Raw genomic sequence first — 16,791 nt, forward strand, 5'->3', positions numbered from 1 at the left:
GCATGTTTGCTTAAGCATGTTTGACTGATACGCCGACGATCAGTTTTAAAGGAGAAAAAAGGTTGACATAAGGTAGTAAAACAGCCAAGCTTTGGGAAGTACCTGACGAACCTTCCAAAGGCTGAAACTCTCAGCTGAAACTCTCTGTTATAGCTGTAGAATGCCCTAAAGGTGTATCGCATTGGTGGAAAGCAAGGTGACGTTCAACGATAATTTTCGTTTTTATTTAATGTGGGTGACAACGCGGCATTTTGAATAATTTTTGACCGCTGTTGTCCAATGAATTGCAAAAAATCACCATTGCAGTTGTTTTTATTTGTTTTTACTTACTTAACCTACTTTTACCCAAATTACTTGCTGAAGCGACGGCAGTGTGATAACTAGCAGATGGCCAGCCTTACCCGGTGAAATACCCTTCCCGCCATTTTATATCATGGGTTTTTTTCTAACTGTACATATGAATATTTAAAAAGTAACGAGATACAGACCTAGCCATGAATGGCATAAAGCAAAATCAAATAAGAAAAGCAGTTATGTTAACTGACATGTATTAGAATCCGCCGCATGATCTAACGTATTTGTATGTTAAATGTGATGACAGCACAGCATTTTCAGTAATTCTATAACAATGACGTCCCTAATAAATGTCAATAATTTAACATCACTGTATATTTGTGTCACCTAATTCTGCTTGCGCCATGGTCCCAGGGGACGTGTTATTTGCTACTATTTATGCATTTACATGAACAGTTAGAATAAAAATGTAAGGCAAATTGATAAGAGGCTGTATCTTACCGATTACGTCTGGCCATTTGCCAGCTATTACATTATCTTCGCTGCTCTGGTTTTACTCCGTATGCCGTACGACGTAATATAAATTATATTATGCAACTAAATGTTTCAAAAGTAGGCCTATTTAAATTGTTTTACAGCTATTTTTTTCTGCGAGATTCCACCAGAACCCGGATGTGGAGGTGAAACCGTCCTGGTGGGGAACAGAGATTTTCAAACAGAGATAAACCCAGAAGTCAAAGAGAAATTCAAGAGGCTTGGGGTCCGTTACAGCAATCATCTGCCTAGTTTACAGGACCAGGACAGGAAGGGCCTGACAAACTATTTGTCGTGGCAAGAGGTAGTGTGGGAACCTCCATTAAGCCTTCCTTGAACAACATAACGTATTAGTGTTTCAAAGAACAGGCCATCATTTCATCAATGTCAAGGCTCCCACGGCATTTGTGTTTTTTTTTTTTTTTTTAAAAAACTCTTCATTTTGTCATTCTTGTGATGTTGCAAGGTTTAATGAATTTCTCTAATTTCTAATTAGTAACATTTGCGCAATATATCAACAGCGGGCCTGATCCCTGTGGGTACTATGTGTAACTGTGCACCAGATATCAACAGCGGGCCTGATCCCTGTGGGTACTATGTGTAACTGTGCACCATATATCAACAGCGGCTTCCTTTAAGGTCGTACTTGGAAGGTTTGTTAGCAACTTTCGGATGGTCGTGGTCTTCACCCGGCATCTCTCCAGTTTGTCCCCACCATATAATGTTGGCCGCCGTCGTATAAGTGAAATATTCTTCAGTACTGCGTGAAAACACCTATCCGGCAATATATATATATATATATATATATATATATATATATATATATATATATATATATATATATATATATATATATATATATATATATATATATATATATATATATATATATATTATATATTATATATATATATATATATATATCACACAAATGAACCAGGGTCAAATTAAGCAATCAGTCAGTGATGGGGAAATGTGAACAAAGGCCCTACGCGATCTCTTGATCTTACACTGTAGCATTCAAAGCCAGAATGCGATACAGAACTTATATTTGTATTCAGCCTGAAATTATCCACAAACTATGTGTTTAAAACTCAAACTGGATGTCATTTGTGCCTAGAATATTGACTATCTTTACTGCAGCATTGCATATTTGACATGACTGATGTCTCTCTCTTACGTGCTACCAGTTTTTTTCATTTTACCCTGTATATGTTGTTTCTTGCATATTCTTGCGGTATATAGTGCAATACGTTGTTTTGAAAACGGTTTACAAGTGGTATATGAAAGTTGGAGCTGACTCTCAGATTTTGGTTATTGTTTACAGGTGTTACAGGTAGACAACAGAGAGAGCGCGGAGCGGATTATGTCGGAGCAGGGTTACAGTTACAGGTTCCATACTGATGGGTCGCTGACGAGTTGGCATAACCTCCAGCCACTAGACCACACCATACCACAGGTTGTCACCTCGTTCTGTGTGTCTGTATATAATATTAGCCAGCTTGTCTCATCGTTCTGTCTGTATATTAGGCACTAACCGTGCTGTCTTAGGGTACATGGTTACGAGGAAAGGAAAACATACCTGTTAAATTTTGATGATATTTTCCGGCGTTACATTATTTGATAGTTAACTCTCAGTCACATGTAACCGGTGAAAACCTCGACAACTTGACTACTTGAACATGTCTTCTTGAAGCAGAGGTGCGTTTCTTTCAGTCTGCTCAAAATTTCCATGTTTCAAACCCACGTATTTTTTACTAGGCTTCTTCGTTACTTTTTTCCCAGGAGAAGAGCTCTGGTTTAATCAGCTCATCTGAACGTGAGCTACTTTCAGGCACACCCTTTTGGTCTTCGTGGATATCCCTGAGGATAAATTTCCTTCCAACGCTCACTACGGTGACGGGTCGTCCATTGAGCCGGAAGTCCTGGAGCACTTGCGAGAAGTCACCTGGAAACACGCTATCGGGGTCCAGTTGAAACAGGGAGAGCTGGTCGTCCTTGACAACATGCTGGGTCCAACATGGTCGCCTTGGTTACGTGGGAGAAAGACGGTTGCTGGTCACTCTTATATCCGCAATGGACGTCAGTGCATGAAGTAACCCGTGAGGGCAAATGGCTGTACTGGTATAAAAAAAAATTACCAAAACAAAAATATAATAACTGTAGTTATTCAGGAAGGGGAGAAGAAACAGACCCAAAAGCGACGTTTTTCCTAACGCCACAAATCAATATTTTATCTGGAATTCTTAAGAGGTAATGGATTGCGCTGTGTTAGAACAACTGAAAACACGATATCGCCTTACTCGTACCCCACGCACATATGGTTGAAAGCAAAGAAGTGTTCGGGTGACGAGAGCTGCAACAGCTGTTTTCTTGGGTTACAGAGATAAGTTGTATTTGATTGGTCAAAACTGACAATATGGCGGCGCGTCGGATTTGCTCAGTGTGTGTGATTTTGTTTACTCAGAACTGCGATATCTCAGTTAAGCAATATCACAAAGGCAATAAGCAATATTTTTAAAAATTCATGTGGAATACTTTATATCGAGTCATAAATGTACATTTAGCCTGGTGTTATCTTTTATTTTGAAGTAGTTTTATTAATAAACAGTTTGTTCCAAAAATATTAAGTAGTATAACCAACGCCAGCCACAATGGTATTCAGCGTAAAATACCACCAAAATATGATAGTTATAACCTAACCCTTCCGGAGGTGGTTGACGGCCGACCGGAAATCCCCGAAATGTTCCGAGTGCACAACAATCGGACCTGGTGTTTAACCATAATCTCTGGCACCTGAAAGGGACCATTTAATACGTGGAAAAGCTGGACAATAGTGGAGTTGGAATTTGAAATCTTTTGTCTTTAAAAGTAACAGTCAAGCGAGTTTCAGTCAAGCATGGACGGAGCAATTTTTTCATGGAAAAGTGAATTGTTACGGATCTTTTTTTGGTTCGGCGGAGTCTCAAAACAAGCTGGTTAAGTACAGAGATGGATGACGTCTGATGACGTCAGTCTTTGCTACCAAGTTTTCATACAGATGTGAACAGTGGTAAATGGTCCGTACCGTAAATCCTACAACATCTGGGGCTGTTTCTCACCGTAACTCTCGCAACAGATTCGTCTGACGATGATGCCCCTATTGGCAACCTTTGCTAGGAAATGCCCTACGTCAGCAAATGACTACAGATTACAGTTTGGAAACTTTACTCCGCCTGGAACATACAGTTTCGTGGCAATGTAGAATTGCAGATTACGCATTTATCAAGGGAAGTAATTTTGCAACACCCTATGCATACCTAAATCTTTTCAACACAGATGAGATGCTGACAGATGTAGCTGGCCAAACAAATCGGTTTCTCTGAGACTGAAATCTGTGACAACAACATCTCTAGAATGATCTTACTTGGAGTACGTCACAAGATATGGTCTTGTTAACATCAACATGGTCACTGATGAGTAGAAGAAGGATAAGTTGTGGAGAATTCGAAGCTGGTTCGATGCTTTACGACAAAATTTCTCTCAATTCCTGCAGAGTAGAGCCACTCTGTCGATGAAATAATTGTTCCATTCAAAGGTAGATCTCATCTAAAAGTGTACATGCCAAAAAAAACCCCCACACACATACAAATGGGTATTCAAGATTGGGGTAGATTTGGCATAGGAGGCTTTTTACATGATTTCGACATATACCGCAACAGAAATTTCAGAACTTGGGGTAACTGGGGACCTACTAATGAAGCTGATTGATTCACTACAAGCTGGTCTGAATCACAAGCCTTTGTACATAATTACTTTCCATAAAAGTGAGGGAACACATCAACATTCTATGGCATATAGGATTATGAGCGTGGGCACTCCTTGCATAAAAGTTAGGAACAAATCAACATTCTATGGCATGAAGGATTATGAGCGTGGCACTTCTTGCATAAAAAGTGAGGAACACATCAACATTCTATGCATATAGGATTATGAGCGTGGGCACTTCTTGTATAAAAGTGAGGAACACATCAACACTCTATGGCATGAAGGATTATGAGCGTGGGCACTTCTTGCATAAAAGTGAGGAACACCTCAACATTCTATGGCATGAAGGATTATGAGCGTGAGCACTTCTTGCATAAAAGTGAGGAACACATCAACACTCTATGGCATGAATGATTATGAGCGTGGGCACTCCTTGCATAAAAGTGAGGAACACCTCAACACTCTATGGCATATAGGATTATGAGCGTGGGCACTCCTTGTATAAAAGTGAGGAACACATCAACATTCTATGGCATATAGGATTATGAGCGTGGGCACTTCTTGTATAAAAGTGAGGAACACATCAACATTCTATGGCATCAAGGATTATGAGCGTGGGCACTCCTTGTATAAAAGTGAGGAACACATCAACATTCTTTGGCATGAAGGATTATGAGCGTGGGGCACTTCTTGTATAAAAGTGAGGAACACATCAACACTCTATGGCATGAAGGATTATGAGCGTGGGCACTTCTTGCATAAAAGTGAGGAACACATCAACATTCTATGGCATATAGGATTATGAGCGTGGGCACTTCTTGCATAAAAGTGAGGAACACATCAACATTCTATGGCATGAAGGATTATGAGCGTGGGCACTTCTTGTATAAAAGTGAGGAACATATCAACATTCTTTGGCATGAAGGGTTTTGAGCGTGGGCACTCCTTGTATAAAAGTGAGGAACAAATCAACATTCTTTGGCATGAAGGATTATGAGCGTGGGCACTCCTTGCATAAAAGTGAGGAACACATCAACATTCTATGGCATGAAGGATTATGAGCGTGGGCACTCCTTGTATAAAAGTGAGGAACACATCAACATTCTATGGCATGAAGGATTATGAGCGTGGGCACTTCTTGCATAAAAGTGAGGAACACATCAACATTCTTTGGCATGAAGGATTATGAGCGTGGGCACTTCTTGCATAAAAGTGAGGAACACATCAACACTCTATGGCATGAAGGATTATGAGCGTGAGCACTTCTTGCATAAAAGTGAGGAACACATCAACATTCTTTGGCATGAAGGATTATGAGCGTGAGCACTTCTTGCATAAAAGTGAGGAACACATCAACATTCTATGGCATGAAGGATTATGAGCGTGAGCACTTCTTGCATAAAAGTGAGGAACACATCAACATTCTATGGCATGAAGGATTATGAGCGTGGGCACTCCTTGCATAAAAGTGAGGAACAAATCAACATTCTATGGCATGAAGAATTATGAGCGTTGGCACTCCTTGCATAAAAGTGAGGAACACATCAACATTCTATGGCATGAAGGATTATGAGGTGGGGACTTCTTGCATAAAAGTGAGGAACAAATCAACATTCTATGGCATGAAGAATTATGAGCGTTGGCACTCTTGCATAAAAGTGAGAAACACATCAACATTCTATGGCATGAAGGATTATGAGGTGGGGACTTCTTGCATAAAAGTGAGGAACACATCAACATTCTATGACATGAAGGATTATGAGCGTGGGCACTCCTTGTATAAAAGTGAGGAAGACATCAACATTCTAAGCATGAAAGAGTATGAGCGTGGGCGCTTCTTGCCTAAAAGTGAGGAACACATCAACATTCTTTGGCATGAAGGATTATGAGCGTGGGCACTTCTTGCATAAAAGTGAGGAACACATCAACATTCTATGGCATATAGGATTATGAGCGTGGGCACTTCTTGCATAAAAGTGAGGAACACATCAACATTCTATGGCATGAAGGATTATGAGGTGGGGGCTTCTTGCATAAAAGTGAGGAACACATCAACATTCTAAGCATGAAAGAGTATGAGCGTGGGCGCTTCTTGCCTAAAAGTGAGGAACACATCAACATTCTTTGGCATGAAGGATTATGAGCGTGGGCACTTCTTGCATAAAAGTGAGGAACACATCAACATTCTATGGCATATAGGATTATGAGCGTGGGCACTTCTTGCATAAAAGTGAGGAACACATCAACATTCTATGGCATATAGGATTATGAGCGTGGGCACTTCTTGCATAAAAGTGAGGAACACATCAACATTCTATGGCATATAGGATTATGAGCGTGGGCACTTCTTGCATAAAAGTGAGGAACACATCAACATTCTATGGCATATAGGATTATGAGCGTGGGCACTTCTTGCATAAAAGTGAGGAACACACCAACATTCTATGGCATGAAGGATTATGAGGTGGGGACTTCTTGCATAAAAGTGAGGAACACATCAATGTTTTATGGCATGAAGGATTATGAGCGTGAGCACTTCTTGCATAAAAGTGAGGAACACATCAACATTCCAAAGGGTTATGGGCGTGGACACATCTTGCATGGAATTGCCTTAAGGCAGATGCCAAAATCTGACGTGGCTAATTTTTGTTTTTACTGTTTTATTGCTATTTAATAACTTATCAGTACCAGTCAGCGATTTATTGTTTGATAATAAATATTTCCTGACTTCAACAATATAAACATGGTTGTATTTGTGTTTTGCTTGTTTTGAGATACGTGCTCTACTCATTAGTTAAAGACCCTTAAACAGAATCCGTTATCTAATACCCATTGCATTATATATGATGCATTCGTAATATATATTCATATATATATCCTTTCACCGACATGTGTGTTTTTGGGTTTATTTCAACCATTTTTATTTATCTGATGAAAAAATTGTGACATTTAGTTCATTAATCGGGTACTACAGATTGTTCTGTTGTCTAAAGTATACATGTGTTACGCTATACTGTCTATTATTATTATTAGACGTAGTTCTCGGAATATCGCCCAGTGTTGCCATACCTTCCCATGTTGTGTTTCCCTTCATCGTCTGCTTGTCACTGCCTCGTGTAAGGGAAGTGCGCGGATGAGCACGATCTCGAATACGTTCGCCATCGTTTGCGTTCGGGAGAGGTAAGGGGACTTATGTCATATCCATGTCCAAATTGCAGTAAAAATTACCGTAAGTGTTGTATGAGCACATAATATATACTGAAAAGTGTGACGTACTACATACGTATGAAAAAAGGAGTAGATAGCTTTGGTAAAGGTTTTACATGACGAGTTCACAGTGTTCACTGAGATGTGTCACTCGAAACAAGCAAACTGAAAAACCATGTCTCCCTGACATAGCTGGCCACCAAAATCATGGCCGATGTCGTATATGTGAAACATTCTGTCTGCCTGCCTTCTGTCTGCTCCTTCTTTTCTGTGTGCCTGCCTTCTGCTTCATCCTTTTCTGTCTGCCTGAATTCTGTAGGTTCCTTTCCTGTCTGCTTGCCTTATACCAGTTCCTTGTCTGTCTAACTGCCTTCCGTGTGCCTTTCCTCTGTCTGTTCCCTCTCTGTCAGCTACTTTCTTTCTGTTCTCTCTGTCTGCCTTCTGTCTGCCTGTCTTCTGTCTGTCTGCCTGTCTTCTGTCTGCCTGTCTTCTGTCGGCTGCCTTCTGTCTGTTCCTCTTCTGTGTGCTTGTCTTCTGTCTATTCCTTTTATGTCTGTCTGCCTTCTGCCTGTCTTCTTAATTTTATTGTACGTCTTAATTTTATTGTCTCTTTTCTGTCTGCATATCTTCCACGTGTTCCTTCTTGTCTGCCTGTCTTCTGTCTGTTCTTGATCTGTCTGCGTGTTCCTGTTCAGTCTGGCTGCCTTCTTTATGTTCATTTTCTCTCTGGTTGTCTTCTGTCTGTTCCTTTTCTGACTGCCTACCTGCTATCTGTTCCTTTTCTGTCTGCCTACTTTCTATCTGTTCCTTTTTCTGCCTGCCTACGTTGTGTCTGCCTGCCTTCTATCTTTTCCTTTTGTGTCTGCCCTTTCGGTTGCAGTGACATAAAGTTATAAGAGGAGCCAGAGGGATTATGAGCGTGGGCACTTCTTGCATAAAAGTTTGGAAAACACCAACATTCTAAGGCATAAAGGATTATGAGCGCGGGCACTTCTTGCATAAAAGTGAAGAAAACACCAACATTCTAAGGCATAAAGGATTATGATCGTGGGCACTCCTTGCATGAAACTGCCTGAGAAGACAGATGCCAAAATCTGACATGTGCCATACTGACGGTACTTAAGAAATCTACATTAATGTCAGTTTCCAAGTTTTCTCGAATTTCTTGATCTGTTCAATTCTTTGGATTCTTTGATATGTGAGGTTAGAGCAATCTAAAGTCTTTAAGCACATATCATTTCCACAAACTGGATAGCCTGTTTTTTGTCGTTTCACAAAGAGGCTTTCTCCTAAGAAGGCCGCATGAAAACATTCAACACACGGCGTGCTTTCTCTTAAGATCATCCGTGCCAGGCCAGTAATATCGTGGCTGACAAGAATTGTTACCTGAGCAGATATCTTAGCCTTGCCCAGAGGGTTTAGCTTTGCTTACCCAACCGAGGACCATAAGGCAGATTGCTTAGTCGTGTTATTGTAAACGGAGCATGTACCATGCACGTCCGGCGTTTGCTAGCGTGTATTAGCCAAGTTTCATTGACGCCATGGAGGGGTTATTCCACCAAGGTCCACCGTGAAGCCTTCAATGACACTGACTTAATTAGCGCTTTTACTTTTCTCCGAGGGTCAGCCGATTCTAGCTGGTCGTCCGCACTTGGGAGGTGTTCAATGGGGCAGGCATGCCGCGTTACCTGCCTGGCTCCGGGACGGCTTCCCCAGCGTCGTCGATGTTACGTAAATGACATCTACAGAGAAGCTTTCACGGGAGCTGGTAGGACGTCACCAAAACCGTTCCAGTATCTGGCGCCGTCCTCTTCAAAGGGCTTCCGTTGACAACAGCGCAGGACGTGGCTTCTTTCAACAGGTAGCTGGGGCTGGAGACAATGCCTTATGAGGGAGGAACTGGGGTTAGAGAGACCGTAGCGTCGGGCGTATCGACAGCCAGCCGAGAACCGCTATGTTTCACCATCGAGCCGCATAATGAGATGGCATACCTGCCCAAATGACCAACACATGCAAGTATAGTCTTTACCATCACAAATTGTCATTTATGTGAAATGATGGAGATTTACTAAAGGTAGCAAAGTTGACTAAAGAAGGCTGTCACGAACAACCCCTGCATGGTCATTTATCAGCAGTTTCTTAACCACTGTACCATAGGTCCTCATATTTGTACATAATCTGATTCATTATACAGAGAAGATTCCTTTGGGGGAAATTATCTGCCAGCAAAAAAAAAAGTAACAAATAAACCTTTACATTAAAACAAAGTCAAATTTCGTGTCTCGGCAACTCACTGAATAAATTCGTTAGCCCACAACAATATCTTTGTCATTGTGACACCAACTGACAAACACAGATCGTGATACAAAAATTCAGTTGTTTTTATATTTGCCGCCCCTGAAAAACAGTGAAGCAACCACCAGGATTAAAAAAATGTTATCTAAAGAGATAATAATAGTAATAATGCTTTATTTCACGCACCAAAGTCCATATGAAAAAGAAAGGTTTTTACAACAGAAGTAAGAGAAACGCCAAGAATGTTACGTATTAACCATGTGATTGATGAAGGCTGATATACATGTAGTTGTTAACATTTAACACTCACATAACCAGGGTATTCGTGACTAACTTGTTTTCATGTTACTAAGACAATGCATGAAAGAAAATTACTACGCCGGTGTTCTAATCCCGGCGGAGGAAATGATCACGTGGTAGCAGATCGAGGCTAAATTTGGAAAATAAATCGGTTGCCGATTGAGTTCTACAGTTCTGTTTGACCTTTATTGAATACATTTTGAAATTTGATCGAGCCAAAAAGAATTATGATACGATATCGAGGAGACTATTTTAGATGCCTGGTGTATGGGACTATGACAATTTGGAGACTTCCGGTAACTTGTCAACTTAGCGCATTACAGTGAAGTAAACAGGGATACAGAGTTATATGTTGAAGTAAAGGGTTACCCAAGGCTTTTCGAAGGTAATAATGCTCATTTGATAACTTACCTCCTTAGATATAATAGCCAAGATATTTTCTGTTGTTTTCTTATGCTCTGTCACTATGGGCTATTCGCGGATGGTCGTGAGTTTTTCCCCGAGATGTGCCCGGTTTCCACCCACCATAATGCTGGCCGCCGTCGTATAAGTGAAATATTCTTGAGTACGGCGTAAAACACCAATAAAATCAATCACATGGGCTATTCAAAAAAGATGAACCATTTCTGTTGCATGATGTTTAATGGAAACAGGGGATCAGTATTCGGGATTATAAGGGGAAATTATTTACCAGTGGAAGTAGAAGTTTGCAAACAATGGGTTAATGTCCATCACTGACGGGAAGAGTATAATTAGGACGTATAGCATGGAGAGAAAAACCAGAGCAGTAACGATAGTGTGATAGACGTACAGCATGGAGAGAAAAACTAGAGCAGTAACGATAGTGTGATAGACGTACAGCATGGAGAGAAAAACTAGAGCAGTAACGATAGTGTGATAGACGTACAGCATGGAGAGAAAAACTAGAGCAGTAACGATAGTGTGATAGACGTACAGCATGGAGAGAAAAACCAGAGCAGTAACGATAGTGTGATAGACGTAGAGCATAGAGAGAAAAACCAGAGCAGCGACGATAGTTGATAGATGTACAGCATAGAGAGAAAAACCGGAGCAGCGACGACAGTGTGATAGACGTAGAGCATAGAGAGAAAAACCAGAGCAGCGACGACAGTGTGATAGACGTACAGCATAGAGAGAAAAACCAGAGCAAGCGACGATAGTGTGATAGATGTACAGCATAGAGAGAAAAACCGGAGCAGCGACGACAGTGTGATAGACGTAGAGCATAGAGAGAAAAACCGGAGCAGCGACGACAGTGTGATAGACGTAGAGCATAGAGAGAAAAACCAGAGCAGTAACGATAGTGTGATAGACGTAGAGCATAGAGAGAAAAACCAGAGCAGCGACGGTAGTGTGATAGATGTACAGCATAGAGAGAAAAACCGGAGCAGCGACGACAGTGTGATAGACGTAGAGCATAGAGAGAAAAACCGGAGCAGCGACGACAGTGTGATAGACGTACAGCATAGAGAGAAAAACCAGAGCAGTAACGATAGTGTGATAGACGTACAGCATGGAGAGAAAAACCAGAGCAGCGATGGTAGGTGTGATAGACGTAGAGCATAGAGAGAAAAAACAGAGCAGCGACGACAGTGTGATAGACGTAGAGCATAGAGAGAAAAGACATAGCAGCGACGACAGTGTGATAGACGTAGAGCATAGAGAGTAAAACCAGAGCAGCGGCCACAGTGATAGACGCACAGCATAGAGAGTAAAACCAGAGCAGCGACCACAGCGTGACAGGTGACAAATGGCCACACGTAACCTGAAGTACTGCCTCTTGCCAATGCAAATGCTTACAGAGCAGCAAATTACACACCCCTTAGCTTAAGCAGAAGTAGGCAAAATATGCAGTTATGTTAACTGCAACTGACTACGTTGCCATTTGCATTTTCTCCCAAATATCTCATTGAGCTGTCCAACTTTCACCCCATTTGTGTTTCCTGCCTATAGATTTTCATATGCTTCATATCACATTTTATAAACAGCTGCAGATATTTGTTTCACTTTTCGGTGAGTTACCTCGACACGAAAGATGACAATGTTTCATTGTTAATTTCTTCATTTTAGTGGTAGATAAGTGTCTTTACTGATTTATATTCCATGTATTATAGTGAAGCATAATGTGTGCAGATATGAGCTTCAATAACATTGCAGTGGTTAATTTATTTATTTATTTCATTAGTGTTTTACGCCGTACTCAAGAATATTTCACTTATACGACGGCGACCAACATTATGGTGGATGGAAACCGGGCAGAGCTCGGGGGAAACCCACGACCATCTGCAGGTTGTAGCAAGACTTTCCCATTTACGACCGGAGAGGAAACTAGCATGAGTTGGACTTGAACTCACAGCGACCGCATCATTGCAGTGGTTAAAAAACTATTGATAAATGACAATGTACGGATGTCTCCAATAAGTTTAAAAGCAAGGACCACTCTAAAATGAAGTATATATCAGATAGAAGACCATTAGAAACTGTCCAGGAAAACAGTTGGATTTTATTTTTTAAATGTTTCTAAGCAAGTAAAATTGTGTGAAAAGATCAGATTTTACGGTGGTCTGTTGTGACCCAGAAGGTGTCATTTACGCCACATCTATACTTTTTGCCTGAAATAGTTCATTTTAAGGTCAAATCGGCGAATAAAAGAACCTTATGTGACGTCACTGGCCCCATAGTGGTCAGAAAAGGCCACCATGGTATAAAATATTCAAATGCATTTTACTAGGCTAAACAAATTGTAAAAAAATATCCAACTATTTTCCTAGACATTTGTAATGATCTTTCATCTGATACATACTTCATTTTAATGTTTTCTTTGCCTTTGAACCACATAACTGGCGACATGGCCGGCCACAACAAATAACCATTAAACAGCTTAAACACAAGCATAGCTTACTCATGTTAGTTTTAAGACTGGACCAAACCTAAGTGTCTGTATGACACCACTGGACGTCGGCAAATAAATGACTGAACTCAAACATGCGACAAGAGGAGATGAAAGCACCATAGTGGTGGATGGCAAGCTACCCTCCATAAACTTCATGTGACACCACCTAAAAACCCTAATCATGAAACATGTTAATAAGAAACAGTGTTAAATCTCAAGTCTAAAACAATGAAGCAATATCTCATTTGATACCGTTCAGGCTTATTTATCTAATTGGTGTTCTACGTCGTACTCAAGAATATTTCACTTATACGACTGCGACCAGCATTATGGTGGGAGGAAACCGGACAGAACAAGGGGAAACCCATCTGTTGTCAGACCTTCCCACGTACTTCCGTAGAGCAAGCCAGCATGAGTTGGACTTGAACTCACAGCCACCGTATTGGTGGAAGGTGTCAGGGTCATCGCGCCCTGCTGGCCTGTTAGTCGCCGGTACAGAATAAATCCTAATGCCTGTATTTCAGCCATTGCTCATAACTTTGATTTGAATAGTGAATACTAGCATCTGTGTGTTGTTCATGGTGAATAAATTGAATCAGTTAGTCACTAAATGTTCATATGCCATATTACTCGGTTACAGCTATCGTTTTTCGGTGAGATTCCGCCAGAGCCCGGATGTAGAGGCGAATCCGTCCGGGTGACGAACAGAGATATTCAGAGGGAGATAAATCCAGAAGTCAACGATAAATTCAAGAGACTTGGGATTCGCTACAGCAATAATCTGCCTAGTTCACAGGACCAGCGCACAAAAGACCAGACAGTCTATTTGTCCTGGCAAGAGGTAGTTTGTGAAATTCACTGATCCTTTTATCTAGGAACTACCGTGTGTGAACTAAAATTTCATCCATAACAGGTACTCATTTGCCCGGTTTTTACGTTGATCTTAGAAAGTTGTTCGATGCATTTTATTAAGCCGTACTCAGGAATATTTTAGTACCAGCATTATGGTGGGAGGGAAATAGGCATAACCAGGGGGAAGCCCCCAACCATCTGCAGGTTGCTGCAGATCTTCCCATGTAGGACTATAGAGAAAGCCAGCTTGAGCTGAACTTGAACTCACAGGGGCCACACTGGTGAGAGGCCCTTGAGTTTCTAGCTCTGGATGACTACACTTCGCTCTCTTATATTGGTGCTGGTGCTCGCATAGTCATACATTGTTCCCATTCACCCCTAAAGGAATCATCGTAAAATTTCGGAAAACAGTGGATTAGTGACCTTTCCAGTCTATTCAATCACTTCTTTACAGTGTTTAGGGTCCTAGTCTGTCAAACAGATTAAATCCCGAGCTGTCCATCATCTCAAACGTAAATATACATGCATATTTCAATAAGTTCAACTTCTCCGCTCATCATATAAACCATCCGGGTTCTTGGGCCACAGCATTTGCAGTCACGAGGCCGGGAACCAGGATAACCACCGTACCCAGAATACCACAGACAGAAGACAGCGGCCATTTTGGGAACTTGGAGTTCCCTGGGACACTAAGCATGTAAATGAATGACAGCGATCAATGGCTACATAAGCACCACTATAAATATAAAAGAGTCATCCAGGGCTAGGTCATTGCACCGCGCAGGCACTAACCACCTTGCCCACGGAGGGCTTGTGAGGTTTGTTGGAGGGTTTTTCTACGGGCCTTGTCATATGAGTTTTAGAAGGCCTCTGTTGACTAGGATTCAGGTCTGGCTGTGTGTGAAGGTTTGCCCTTCTGACGGATGTCAGAGGTTTCCTTTGGGCTCTGGCCGATGAATTAGTATGGACTGGTCTGCCAGCTAGAATCCATGCCTCGATGTTTCAGAAAGTTTACCACGCACCTGATGTGGAAATGGTCTGTAGAAACATAGAAAAGTAGTGCACGGATGGATTAGCTTTCTGCTTGTTGTTTACAGGTATTCCAGGTAGACGACAGAGACAGCGCGGAGCGGATCATGTCCGAGCAAGGCTACAGTTACAGATGGCATAGTGATGGATCACTGACGAATTGGTATAACCTACCAGCCACTAGACCACACCATACCACAGGTTGTCACGTCGTACAATCTCTATATACCATAACGGGGTGTTTCATCGTTCTGTCTCTTCATATATACAGCCAGTTTCTCTGTCCCTATATATAGCATACTAGTCAGGTTGTCTGTGTAGTACAGTACACAATTGCTAACTTGTCGCGAGTTTCGCGATTTCCTCCCACAATAATGCTGACCACCGTCGTATAAGTCAAATATTCTTGAATTCAGACAGCTGAAAACAATCAAATAAATAATTAACATGTCGCATTGTTAAAGTAAAAGAAAGCTGACATATGAAGTAAGGCTGATCATACAGACAACTGAAAACCACACGTAAAATACTTTCCTTTATTTTTTCAGATTTCTTTAAGAGTGTTGAAAGGCATTCAAACATTGAATACTATGATGGGCCTTATGAGCGATCCCTGATGATCAGAAGCAGAGAGGAATTTGGGAACATTATTTCGGTAATCTTTTACTTATACGTGAAAAGAGTTATGCCAATATGTAGTGTCGTGATGAAAGCTGGATAAACTTCCTGTGACGTCAAAGTTCCCAACCTGCCCGGCTTCCTTCCACCATAATGCTCGTCGCCGCCGTATAAGTGAAATATTCTTGAGTAAAACTCCAGTCAAAAAAAAAACAAAATATATGTATTTATTTAGGGCCCTGTTTTTTTAAAAATCTGATACGAAAGTATAAGGGTGTAATTCAGAAGTTTAAGATGTTTAATGAAAAACAAACCTTTTGGCGCAGAGAGTAAAACCGGAACAGCGATGATAGTGTGGCAGTTTATTACTCGTAACCGGTGAAATACCGCTTCTTGTCAATTTACATCAGGGTTTTACCTGTTCATGTAAAGGCTTAAACAGTAGCAACTTACTCGCTCTCTACCACTATGGGTTTAGCAGGTTCAGTAGATAAATGTAATGACATTTGCTTACTCTTATTTTTTTTAGGAATAAGTTTCAGTTGACAAAACTGTACATCGTATACAAACTAATGCAAAAAAGCAATTTTGTTGTCGAAACGACAAATGAAAGAAACTGAAAATTGTGCTGTGCACTAAGTGTCTTTCATGCAACCACACTGTTGTGATAGTTTTTCATGCCACATTGTTGCAATGTGTATTTTATTCAGCCACACTGTTGTAATGTGTCTTTCATGCAGCCATACTGTTGTAATGTGTCTTTTATTCAGCCACACTGTTGTAATGTGTCTTTCATGCAGCCATACTGTTGTAATGTGTCTTTCATTCAGCCACACTGTTGTGATGTGTCTTTCATGCAGCAACACTGTTGCCATGTGTCTTTTTCTCAGCCACACTGTTGTAATGTCTTTCATTCAGCCACACCGTTGTGATGTGTCTTTTATTCAGCCACACTGTTGTAATATGTCTTTCATTCAGCCACACTGCTGTAATGTCTTTCA

Source organism: Liolophura sinensis, chromosome 2, assembly GCF_032854445.1.
Source record: "Liolophura sinensis isolate JHLJ2023 chromosome 2, CUHK_Ljap_v2, whole genome shotgun sequence".
In the NCBI taxonomy this organism is placed as follows: Eukaryota; Metazoa; Mollusca; class Polyplacophora; order Chitonida; family Chitonidae; genus Liolophura; species Liolophura sinensis.